The 13,019-nt window shown below is 42.5% G+C and overlaps 1 pseudogene; it reads left to right on the forward strand.

Annotated features, from left to right (window-relative positions):
- Positions 1-1,747: 1,747 nt before the first annotated feature.
- LOC115836661 lies at positions 1,748-12,796 on the forward strand (annotated as a pseudogene).
- The last annotated feature ends 223 nt before the right edge of the window (positions 12,797-13,019 follow it).

Raw genomic sequence — 13,019 nt, forward strand, 5'->3', positions numbered from 1 at the left:
TTTCCCCTCCCTGACTTCCTGGGATCACTTCCTGAATCAATCACTTGTACTCGTTCTGTCTTGGGATGTGCTTCTAGGGGAACCCAGACTAATGTAATAAGGAAACCTCTAATAATATGTTTCAGAAATAGTTGCTCTTCTCTAAGGATACACTTAGGCTTCAATTTCATGATTCAGTGAGGATCGCTCTTAATACAAATTATCACACAGAATACTTAATAGGCCATTTGAGAGGCTCCTTAAATTTTACAAGTTCTTTTGTATTCACCATCCTCAGTTATTTGGGGAAAACTCTTCAAACTGTTTTTCCTCTGCTCTCACACCACCACCACAACCACCACCACAGAAGAAAGCTGTGAGCAAAGGCATGGGGGGTTTTCCCCACACACCAAGCAGCAGACATTGATGCTGGAGTAGCATCAGATCCCACAGAGTGAGAACTCAGTCCCCAAAACTGCCCCCCACTCTGCCACCTCCAGACCCCAGTCGCAAGTCCAGGCCTCCAGAACTTCTGACTGACTGGCTTCAAGTTGAGGTTCTCACGATTCCCTCTTTGGGTTGGATTAATTTGCTGGAGTGGCTCACAGAACCCAGGGAAACATGTTTACTGGTTTCCTATAATGAATATTCCAAAGGATACAGATGAAGAGATGCATAGGGTAAGGTATGGGGAAAGGGCCACAGAGCTTTCATCCCCCACTGGAGCCCCCCACCCTCCAGGAACCTCCTGAGTTCCGCTGTCCTGAAGCTTTCCAGACCCTGTCCTCCTGGGCCTTTATGGAGACTTCATTACATAGGCATGATAGACAACCATGTAGAAATGTGATTGGACAAAAAGCACATTATCGAAACCCAGCAAGGCCTGTGTGTTTAGGCTTTTCTTGGCCTCTCTGTGCAGCCTTCCTTCCTCTAGGGTATGGGGCAGGACCCCTCTGGAACGAGGGGCTTCTGACCTATAATCACTTTTGAGTCCTGCCTTAGGCAGATGAAAGGAGGACAGGGGAAGGTCAGAGAGAGAGATTCTGTTTCCTGAGACCTGCTGCTGAGGCCTACAGCACCCCAAAATTATAACAAAAGACTATGGGGGTTATGATCCAGAAACCATGGATGAAGACCTATATATATATAAACACCATGGCTGTGTAGAAAATTGTTACAGGTGGGCATGGTGTCTCACGCCTGTAATGCCAGCATTTTGGGAGGCCAAGGCAGGTGGATCACTTGAAGTTGGGAGTTCGAGACCAGCGTGGCCAACTTGGTGAAACCTAGTCTCTACTAAAAATACAAAAATTAGCTGGGTATGGTGGTGTGCACCTGTAATCCCAGCTATCAGGAGTCTGAGGCAGAAGAATTGCTTGAACTCTGGAGGCCAAGGTTGCAGTGAGCTGAGATCACACCACTGCACTCCAGTCTGGGCGACAGAGTAAGCCTCCATCTCAAAAAAAAAAGAAAAAAATTGTTACATTTAAATCATGTGGTCTCAGTCTTCGAAAAGCAGGCAATACTTTGTGCAGTAATTCAGTCCTTATAGTTTGTTTAACAAATGCCAAGAAATTTTATGTTAAATAGCATAAATTCTATGTCAGCTTTGGATTTTTATAGGTGAAGGGGAAGGATTGTTTATTATCCACATGCGTCTGAGCTTTAATGATACTGATAATTCATAAATACCCTGGCAATTTTCAAGCACATAACCAGATTGAAATGAATTAAAGTCACAGATCACATGGTGTTAACAAGTCCTGGGATGGCTGATTCCTTGAAGAGGAGGGACCATGGGAACGTCCGGCTTTCAGGAAAGAAGCGAGGCTGCCTGGATGTCTGTGACCACAGCGAAAAGGTGAGTTTGGGAAAGTAGAGGTTTCTCTCAGAATGCAAGAGGCACTTTTGAACATTTAGACTTGTAATGAAATCCTCATTTTGATCTCACATTAGTACCCACTAGGACTGATCACTAGATATGCTATTTCTGCCTTTTGAGTACACAGTAAAATTGTAATTCTTGGCCCTCTCCCACTTCTTGGGTTGGGGTCATGGGACCAGTTCAAGATCAAGCTTTTAATGGCTGATTTGAGACCCTCCAGAGCTCTTTTTTCCCTCTGTCATCATTCCAGTTAGTGGGTGCTTGATCATCCTGGCTTTCAAGATAACCCATGACAGATATACAGCCCTGCAGTGGATGTGTAGCACAAGCAAGAAACAAACCTTTATCATTTTAAGCCACTAAAATTTGGGGTTTATTTGTTATTCCAAAATAGCATTGACTATCTTGATTGAGACATACTCTTTGGGGAGGCTACTGAGGAGACTGCTGTCCAGCAAGTCCCCTACCCCCTCTAGGAATTCTCTATAAGGCACAATGCTTACTTTCCACGTCATTTTCTGAGAGTACTCAGGGAGAGAGTCTTCCTCACTCTTCCTGTTTTTAAGATGGTCAATTCAAAGTTAGGATTCGGTAAACCAAGCTTCAAACCACATCTAGTTTTAATGACTAAGTTCCATGAAACCTTTAAGATTTTTCTAGAAAATTCAACCTCATTTAATCCAGAATGACATTTACTCACATGGCTGCTGCACTAGTTACAAAAACAAAAAAATTAAATCATGAAACATTGCTGAACAGTTATTAAATAGTACCTAGTCCCTAATGGCAAATTCATTTTCATTTAATAACAAGTTATTGTGGAGCGTAATGAAAAATAGAGTGGCATGCAAAATAAGCTGGCCCCTGTTTTCATTGACATCGTGCCAGTTTCTTGGGTGCAGCATTATAATACTATCCATCTTCATAAAGCACTCTTTAGAAGGCATTATTAAACAGCAGGAAGGAATGGCAGATGACAGCTTCATTAGTCATGACTAGGTAATCCTGGCCAATTTCTCCTGGGAATTATTAACACATTCCTTAACACCCTTTGGTTGATGGCATCTAGAAGAGAAGAGGAGGAGATTAGTTGTAAAGACTTGGACACTATCCAAATCTGGCTACAACTTTCTTTAAGTCACAGAGCAGTCACTCTTCCCCAAGGCTCTCTGTCATGCTTCTGGGGAATGGGGCCTTCTGAGCAACTGTGGACCAAGACCTCAAAATTCTTGCCCATTGCTGAATACCCGATGAAAAGAAAAAAATCTACACAGCATCTGCCTGGTACCAATTTAGGCTATTCTATTTGATAAATGGATTAGTCCCCAACTCATTCTTGTCTGGTTAGTGAATAGGAGCTCCAGGAGGGTGTCTTTGGGAGCCCAGTAAGTGTATAATAAACACACCAGAATCTGTCATATTCCTGTGAATCCCTGTAGCCAGGGGTCCCAAGTTAGCTAAGGATTTATGAAATCCCCTAGAGCTTGGGCACAGCCTGGGAGATTTTAAAAGATAGTTGCTGTCAACCGAGATTTTCCTAGTGTTTCTGTAACCTTCTCTTTTTTTTTTTTCCTTTCTTTTTTTTGAGATGGAGTCTCGCTCTGTCACCCAGGCTGGAGTGCAGTGGTGAGATCTCAGCTCACTGCAACCTCCGCCTCCTGGGTTCTAGTGATTCTCCTGCCTCAGCCTCCCGAGTAGCTGGGATTACAGGCACCCGCCACCATGCCCGGCTAACTTGTGTATTTTTAGTAGAGACGGGGTTTCACCATGTTGGCCAGGCTGGTCTCAAACTCCTGACCTCAGGTGATCCACACACCTTGGTCTCCCAAAGTGCTGGGATTATAGGCATGAGCCACTATGCCCAGCCTCTGTGACCTTCTCTAATGACACTACCTTTCAGTTTCTTAGTAAGTCAGCTGGATGTGGTTTTGAGGATGCCTGGCAGAGGAATGGTTTACTCTGCAAATCAACAGTTTTAATAGTGGGTTAAAAACAGTGAGAAACTGTTTTTGAAACTCTTTGGGTGCTTCATGGTGTAGCAAAAGGGCTTAAGAATTAGAATGAGACTCGAGCTCAAATCATTGCCCTGCAACTTACTAGCTGTGGAACTGTGGGCAAGTTAATTAAAGCCTCCCAGCCTTAGTTTCCTCATCTGCAAATTAGGGATAATGGTATCTATCTCATTGAGTTTTTGGAGGATTAATTAATATAATTAAGTAAAGCACTTGGCAGAGTGCTTCAATAAATATTTTTTCTTTTGTATGTTCTGTGTAAGCTATGTCTTGCTTAAAAAACAAAAGCAAAAATAATCAGATTTATAGAAGAGACATTAGTATGAGTTGTCCATATTATCCTGCCCATCACCCCCAACTAAATTGTAAGTTCCTGTTTTTATTTACTTTTAAAAGAAATGCAGTGATGGCTAAATAATAATAAGCAACACTTATATACTGCCAGATGCTGGTTTAATTCTCACATCAACTGTATTATTATCCCCACATTCCAGTTGAGAAAACTGAGGCACAGAGAAGTAAGTTGCCCAAGGTTACAGAGACAGTCAGTTTTGGAGCTGGGATTGAAAACTAATCTGCCTCCAGAGTTGGTGTTCTTTTATGCTTAACTTCTATTTTAGGTTCAGAGGTACATGTGTAGGTTTGTTACATAGATAAACTTGTGTTAAGGGGTTTGGTGCACAGATGCTTTTGTCACTCAGGTGCTAAGCCTAGTACCCAAGAGTTATTTTTTCTGCTTCTCTACATTCTCCCACCCTCCACCCTCCAGTAGGCCCCAGTGTGCACTGTTCCCCTCTATGTGTCCATATGTTCCCATCATTTAGCTCCCACTTATAAGTGAGAATGTGCAGCATTTGGTTTTCTGTTCGTGCATTAGTTTGCTAAGGATAATGGCCTCCAGCTCCATCCATGTTCCTGCAAAGAACATGATCTTATTGTTTTTTGTGGCTGCATAGTATTCCTTTGGTCTATGAGTCTGGTTTTGTACCAGTACCATACTGTTTTGGTTACTGTAGCTCTGTAGTATAGTTTGAAGTCAGGTAACTTGATGCCATCAGGTTTGTTCTTTTTGCTTAGAATTGCCTTGTCTATTTGGGCTCTTTTTTGGTTCCATATGAATTTTAAAATAGTTTTTTTTTCTTTTTTAAATTATATTTTAAATTCTGGGATACATGTGCAGAATGTGCAGGTTTGTTACATAGGTATACATGTGCCACAGTGGTTTGCTGCACCCATCAACCTGTCATCTACATTAAGTATTTCTCCTAATGCTATCCCTCCCCTATCCCCCACCTCCCCACAGGCCCTGGTGTGTGATGTTCTGCTTCCTGTGTCCATGTGTTTTCATTGTTCAACTCCCACTTATGAGTAAGAATATGTGGTGTTTGGTTTTCTGTTCCTGTGTTAGTTTGCTGAGAATGATGGTTTCCAGCTTCATCCATGTCCCTGCAAAGGACATGAACTCATCCTTTTTTATGGCTACATAGTATTCCATGGCATATATATGCCACATTTTCTTTATCCAGTCTATCTTCGATGGACATTTGGGTCATTCCAAGTCTTTGCTATTGTGAACAGTGCAGCAATAAACATACATGTGCATGTGTCTTTATAGTAGAATGATTTATAATCCTTTGGGCATATACCCAGTAATGAGATTGCTGGGTCAAATGGTATTTCTGGTTCGAGATCCTTGAGGAATCACCACACTGTCTTCCACAACGGTTGAACTAATTTACACTCCCACCAACAGTGTAAAAGCATTCCTATTTATTTCTCCACATCCTCTCCAGCTTCAGTTGTTTCCTGACTTTTTAATAACTGCTATTCTAACCGGCATGAGATGGTATCTCATTATGGTTTTGATTTGCATTTTTCTAATGACCAGTGATGATGAGCTTTTTTTCATATGTTTGTTGGCAGCATAAATGTCTTCTTTTGAGAAGTGTCTGTTCATATCCTTTGCCCACTTTATGATGGGGTTGTTTGTTTTTTCTTGTAAATTTAAGTTCCTTGTAGACTCTGGATATTAGCCCTTTGTCAGATGGATAGATTGCAAAAATTTTCTACCATTCTGTAGGTTGCCTGTTCACTCTGATGATAGTTTCTTTTGCTGTGCAGAAGCTCTTTAGTTTCATTAGATCCCATTTGTCAATCTTGGCTTTTATTGCCATTGCTTTTGGTGTTTTAGTCGTGAAGTCATTGCCCATGCCTATGTCCTGAATGGTATTGCCTAGGTTTTCTTCTAGGGTTTTTATGGTTTTGGGTCTTACATTTAAGTCTTTAATCCATCTTGAGTTAATTTTTGTATAAGGTGTAAGGAAGGGGTCCACTTTCAGTTTTCTCCATATGGCTAGCCAGTTTTCCCATCTATTAAATAGGAAATCTTTCTTCTATTGCTTGTTTTTGTCAGGTTTGTCAAAGATCAGATGGTTGTAGATGTGTTATTTCTGAGGCCTCTGTTCTGTTCCATTGGTCTATATATCTGTTTTGGTACCAGTACCATGCTGTTTTGGTTACTGTAGCCTTGTAGTGTAGTTTGAAGTCAGGTAGCATGATGCCTCCAGCTTTGTTCTTTTGGCTTAGGATTATCACCCTAATTTCTAAGAGCACTCCCGGCATACAGTAGGTGCTAAACGAATGGTGGTGGACTCAGTGACATTTGTGTCTTTGTGGTTTCCTGGGTAGACCACGGTGCTGATGGCTTTGGGTTTAGCTGTTGTTGCCTGACCCTGGCCTGAGCTGGGAGCTCCTTAAAGTAGCCTATAAAGAGTGCTCACATTCAAAGTCCTCCTGGGAGCATTTCTCTGATATTTCAAAATAGAATTCAGGAGCAAGAGGAGCAAAGCTGAGGCTTAATGCAGCATGTTAAAGAAACAGGCAGAAGGACATGGCCAAAATCAACTCAGAGGCTTCCAAATGAGGGGACAGCTGCTACCTCTGGCAGGCAACACTCCTTCCCTTCCTCCTTTCCTCCAGGTAATGGCACACAAGATATTCAAGCAAAAGAGGGGTGAGAACTGGGCATGAATCTTCCTTCCTCAAGCTGGTTGGACTGGCATTCACCAGGCTTTGCGTCCTGCATCTACTACCGAAGACTTAGTCTCAGGCCAGTCTCTCCTTTGCCTGGGGTGTAAATCCAGGGTTTTTGGATCCCAGGTTGGAAGAGGTGGATGGGGAACACATGTGTGCCAAATGGCTGCAGCTCTGGTTGATCTTGGCTTGGGAGTGATTATTTGCTGATGGTGATGGGGAGAGGGCACTGGGAAGAAAGTTCACTTCTCATTCTTTAGTAATGTGTAAATGTATTGCCATTGGCTCTTATTAGGTAGCTCTAAGCCAGTGATGGAAAAATGTTTTCATTGGCAGGAAAACACGTTTTACATCCACATACATGCATATCTACTTTTTGGCAGATGCAGAAATTTTGTGGCTTAGACTCCCTTCCTATTCCTCTGCTTGTTGGATCCCACCAATGACTTAAGGCCTCGCTCAGTGCCTGTCTCCTACAAGAAGTTTTTCTCGACAACTCCAGTACACACTGCTTTCTCCATGAGCCTGGCTCTTGTTGCAGTGATCTTCTTCACCACAATCAGAGTAGATTTTCTAGAAAGGAGCTGAAGCTTTAAGACCTGCTAGTTATAAGAATGACTTCCAAGATCCCAGAAGCACCTTTGCATGGGTTCACATGGTCACATGCTTTTGGTAAAAATGTAAAAGTAAGATTTTAGCTGTCATAAACTAAGGATGCTGTTGACTCTGATTGCCCCTGCATCACTTTTCCCTTGAGGAGTTGTGTGGTGATGGAGAGGCATGAGCATTTTGGGGAATCCAGCTAAGGAGAAGTTGAGTTGGAGATTTGTTTGTTTTGAGTCGAATGGGATCTATATATATGGTTCACACTTCCATGTAGAGTCCAGAAATTGTTGGTTATTCTAGGGTATTCTAGGCTTCCAGGAACCCTCTTGCTCAGTGCATGCTCTGTGGCATCATGGGTCTTATTACGATTTAAATATTTCCTATGATGCCTGACACTGGAAGCATGTGGGAGTGAAGAAGAAGCAAGAGTTGAAATGTGCAGAATGAGAAGCTAGTCTGTGGAATGTTCTTTCAATCATCAGCTGTACACAATTCTGAGCGAAATATTTGGTTCTCACTGATGTCTAGTCAAGACAGAAATTATCTTCAGGAAAACACTCAGAAATGTGGTATATACAATTATAATGTACCATACTATCATACTTTTAAAGTAGGAATCAGTGCAAAATAGAGTTGATTAGAATTCTTGTGTTTGTAGAGCACAAAGCTGTAGCAATACTATAAACTGTGAAGTATCATTTTTATTCATGCCAAACTGCATTTTATGTCTACCAACATATTCAATCAGTCTTAGCATATCTGATATAACTTGTCCTGATGAAACCTGGCAACACCAGACAAAAAGACATTCAAAAGCACTCAAATTGCAGGAAAGTACCCTAAGTGTTCTGGTCACAAAGCTCCCAAGCATATTCATCCATAAGCTATTGTACACAGCATCGGGGGAATTCAATTAAACAATTATGTAGCTCTATCCAATATAATGGCATTTTAAAATGCATTTGAATTGCTTTGTCTTCTTTCCATGAAAATGATATTACACAGTTGTTATGTGAAGAGCTGATCATATGAAAAGTATGCAGCCAAAGAATAGGCAAAAATATTGTAGAGGTTATGTCATTTTTCAGGATTTTGTTATATTTGTGGTATTTGTCACTTTTCAAAAATGTGTGGCCGGGCATGGTGGCTCACGCCTGTAATTTCAGCCCTTATGGAGGTGGAGGTGGGTGGATCGCTTCAGCTCAGGAGTTTGGGACTAGCCTGGGCAACATGGCAAAACCCTGCCTCTACAAAAAATACAAAAATCAGCCAGTTGTGGTGGTGGGTGCCTGTGGTCCCAGCTATTTGGGAGGCTGAGGTGGGAGGATCACTTGAGCCTGGGAGGTGGAAGTTGCACTGAGCCATGATAGTGCCGCTGTGCTCCAGCCTGGGTGACACAGTGAGATCCTTTCTCAAAAAAAAAAAAAAAGAAAAAGAAAAAAAAAAAGAAAAAATGCGTAATTTGTTACGATTTCATATTTCAGTCTAAATAAACTTTCACTCTTTTTTTGAGACAGGGTCTCCCTCTGTAGCCCAGGCTGGAGAGCAGCGGTGTGATCATAGCCCACTGTAGCCTCCAACACCTGGGCTCAAGTGATCCTCCCACCTCAGCCTCCCAGTTAGCTAGGACTATCCCACACTCAGCTAGTTTTTCTAACTTTTTTATAGAGATGGGGTATCACTACGTTGCACAGGCTGGTCTTGAACTCCTAAACTCAAGCAAGCCTCCTGCATTGGCCTCCCAAAATGCTGGGATTACAGGTGTGAACCAGTGCACCTGGCCATAAATATTTACTTTTATACGTAATTTTGTACTTCTATCTTTAATTCTTATCCTTAGAGTCTCCTTCTTTCATAAACAAGCTTCAAAACCCGCAATTCCTGAATTAGCCTTTGACCACAGTTGAGTAGTATTTTATGCTCTTATATTATTCTTATAAAAAGTATTGAATTTAAAAGCATGATAGCTTATGCCTGGGGACAGAATTTTCAACAATACAGAGCTTTGTGTGGAATGTAAATAGTGTAGTCTCCCAGCACGCCTGACTCCCGGGGGTCACCACTGTTGGTTTGATGTCATTCTGTTCTCCTTTTTCTTGAGCCAGTTCATTGTGATTAAGTGTGGCTTTGGAGCGAGCTACCTGGGTTGACTTATGCCTCTGACCCTGTGGCCTTGGGAAAACTATTAAATCTATTAGTGCCTCCTCTGAAAGGAAAGATGTAATTGTACTGTACCTGTCTCATAGGGAGGACAGTTTAGGGCTTCGGGGAGCAACCAACATGCTGTACTCATTTTATGTTAGTTTCATTTGGGAAATGCATATATTAGCATTTCTTTGCAGATATTTCATGTGCCTAAGTATACTGGTCCTCCTCTCCCAAGTCTGTAAACTCAAGGCTGGGAACTAATGGAAAACATCTTGAATGTTGTTGCCCAATTCCTCAGAAATGTGTGGATGTGAGCGCCATCTAGCTGCATTATCTGTGGTTCTACTGTGACCACCAGGCACAATTCAGCCCAGGTGGCTGTTCTGGCTCAGCAGTTGTTGGATTTGTCAGGAACTGGAGGATGACAGTGGTGTGACCAGCATATCAGGAGGCACTCAGGAGAAGTTAGCGATCCAGTGAAATGAAGAGTATCTCTCAAATGAGATGAGATGGAAGGCCACATCCACGGAACATAGAATAGTTTGAGATTTATACAAAACTTGAAGCTGCACAAAGCAAAAGCTGTCTCCGTGTCCCATTGTAAAGGCACTCAGGGCCAGGCGTGGTGTCTCATGCCTGTAATCCCAGTACTTTGGGAGGCCAAAGCAGGAGGATCACTTGAGGCCAGGAGTTTGAGACCAGCCTGGCCAACATAGTGAGACCCTGTCTCTGCAAAAAATAGAAGAATTAGCCAGGTATTGTTGGTGTACGCCTGTAGTCCCAGCTACTTGGGAGGCTGAGGGAAGAGGATCACTTGAGCCCAGGAGTCTGAGGCTTCAGTGAGCTCTGGTTGTGCCACTGCACTCCAGCCTGGGTGACAGAGCAAGACCCTGTCTCAAAAAAAAAAAAAAAAAAAAAAGAGAGAGAGAGAGAGAAGAAGAAAAAAGAGAGAAGAAAAAAATCACTCAGAAGTGTCACTAAAATGTGATTTTCAAGAAAGGCATGGTAAAAATGTGAAAAGGGAGTGGGTAGACATGAAACCTTTCCAAGATAACACAGCTCAACAGTTATGTACAGAAGCGGCTAAAACAAAATAAGTGTGGATGATAAAAGATCAAAGGATGGAGACATTTTAGAAAGAAGAAAGAAGGTTGTTTGGTATATACCTTATCATCTTAAAAGACTTTCTCTAGTTAACAAATACTTTTAGATTTCAATCATAGACTGTGTAATGGAGTATACAATTGTTACTCAGTCCTCCCACAAATTCACAATCTGATATTCAGTGAAAAAAGACCATTCCAGATGAATATGAACCCAATTTTGTTTAAAAAATATATGTAAGTACACAAGACTAGAAAAAAGACTGGAAAGAAAAATAGTAAAATATAAACTGTGGTTATTCAGAGGAATGCAATTATGGGGGAAATTTTTGTTACTTGTGCTTTTATGTAATCCCGCCTTTATTTATTTATTTATTGAAACAGGATCTTGCTCTGTCACACAGGCTGGAGTGCAATGGTGCAATCATAGTTCACTACAAGTTTGAACTCCTGGGAGCAGGCAATCCTCCTGCCTCAGTTTACTAAGTAGCTGGGACTGTAGGCCTGTGACACCACACCTGGCAAATTTTAAAATTTTTTATAGAGACCAGGTCTCGCTCTGTTGACCAGGCTGGTCTCAATCTCCTGGGCTCAAGTGATCCAACCTCCTGCCTCAGCCTAAAAAGATATTCACTTTTAATTAAATGTAGCTCTGATTTCTATAATACTTTTTTTTCATTATTTGGCCTACTATTAAATTGTAATTACAGAGTTTAAAAATAGCTTGCCTGATAAAGGTATTTATGTGTCCACCAAAATTCAGCATAATGGTCCACACATGCTAGAATCCATTTCCATTCCAAAACTCTTGATCTTGTTAATTTATGAACAAGAAGTCTTTCCAGCATCACATGAAAACCCAAACACATAAAAGCTAGATAAATTTGACAGTATAAAAATTTAAGGCCCGGAGTGGTGGCTCACACCTGTAATCTAAGCACTTTCGGATTACACTTTGGGAGGCCGAGGCAAGCAGATCACTTGAGGTCAGGAGTTCGAGACCAGCCTGGCCATCATGGTGAAAGCCCGTCTCTACTAAAAATACAAAAATTAGTGGAGTGTGGTGTTGCATGCTTGTAATCCCAGCTACTTGGGAGGCTGAGGCAGGAGAATCGCTTGAACTCGGGAGGCGGAGGTTGCAGTGAGCCGCGATCGTGCCACTGCACTCCAGCCTGGGCAAAAGAGAGGACACCACCTCAAAAAAAAAAAAAAAAAAAAAAGAAGAAGCTAACTAAAAAAAATGGTTTGATTGGCTCTGGCTGCACGTTGACGGAGACCTTTGTGAAGGATATCAAGCCCAGCTCAGGAGTCTGAACCTTATCATCATCGTGCTGGAGACAGGCCAAAGCGAAGGAGGGGCACAAGGTTCGGACCTGCAAAGTGGTGGACAAAATGGGCAGCCTCAATATCTCTGTCTGTGATGACATTGGCAATCCGATCCAGCCTGGGGACGTTGTCCAGCTCCACAAAGCGTACGCTTCAGTTTTCAAAGGTTGTCTGACACTGTATACTGGCCATGGGGGTGATCTACAGAAGACTTGAGAATTCTGTATGGTTTATTCTGAATTTCCTAACTTCAATGAGCCAAACTCAGAGTACAGCAACCAGCAGGCGCCCAACAAGGTGGTGCAGAACGACAGCAACCCTACAGCTTCCCAGCCTACCACTCGGCCCCCTGCTGCTTCTCCAGCCTCTGAAAGCCAGAATGGGAATGGACCGAGTAACCCATCAGGGTCCTGGTAGTGGCCCACATCCCCCTCATAGTCCGTCCCACCCCCCAGTACCAGAACCACTCAAAGCCAGCCCAACCACACACCTGCAGGCCCACCTGGCCCTTCAGCCCTGTTAGTAACGGCAAAGTAGCCCGGAGGAGCAGCAAGAGATGGCGTGACATTCTTCCTTCCTGCCGCCAACAACATCCTGTGTTTGCCAGAGAGCAGGACGGCTTTCCACTGGCTGGCTGGTGTCACAGTATTTTAGCCACGGAACTTCAGTGGAGGGGTGGTGAGCAGCGGCCTCACCCACCCTAATCTCATACTCCCCCATTGTCCAGCTGAACTACCTGTCCGCTGGGAGTCCAGACCCTCCTCTCTTTCCTGTTTAGAAATGACAGTTACCATCTGTTTCTTCTGGGTGTCACATGGGGGTTTAACTAAAATCTCTCCTTCCTAATAAATGTTACCACTCTGAAAAAAAATGTTTAAACTTCTGTTCAAGAAAGGATATCATAAAGAAGACTGAAAGATATTCAAG

The sequence above is a fragment of the Nomascus leucogenys genome, chromosome 9 (assembly GCF_006542625.1).
Source record: "Nomascus leucogenys isolate Asia chromosome 9, Asia_NLE_v1, whole genome shotgun sequence".
Taxonomy (NCBI): domain Eukaryota; kingdom Metazoa; phylum Chordata; class Mammalia; order Primates; family Hylobatidae; genus Nomascus; species Nomascus leucogenys.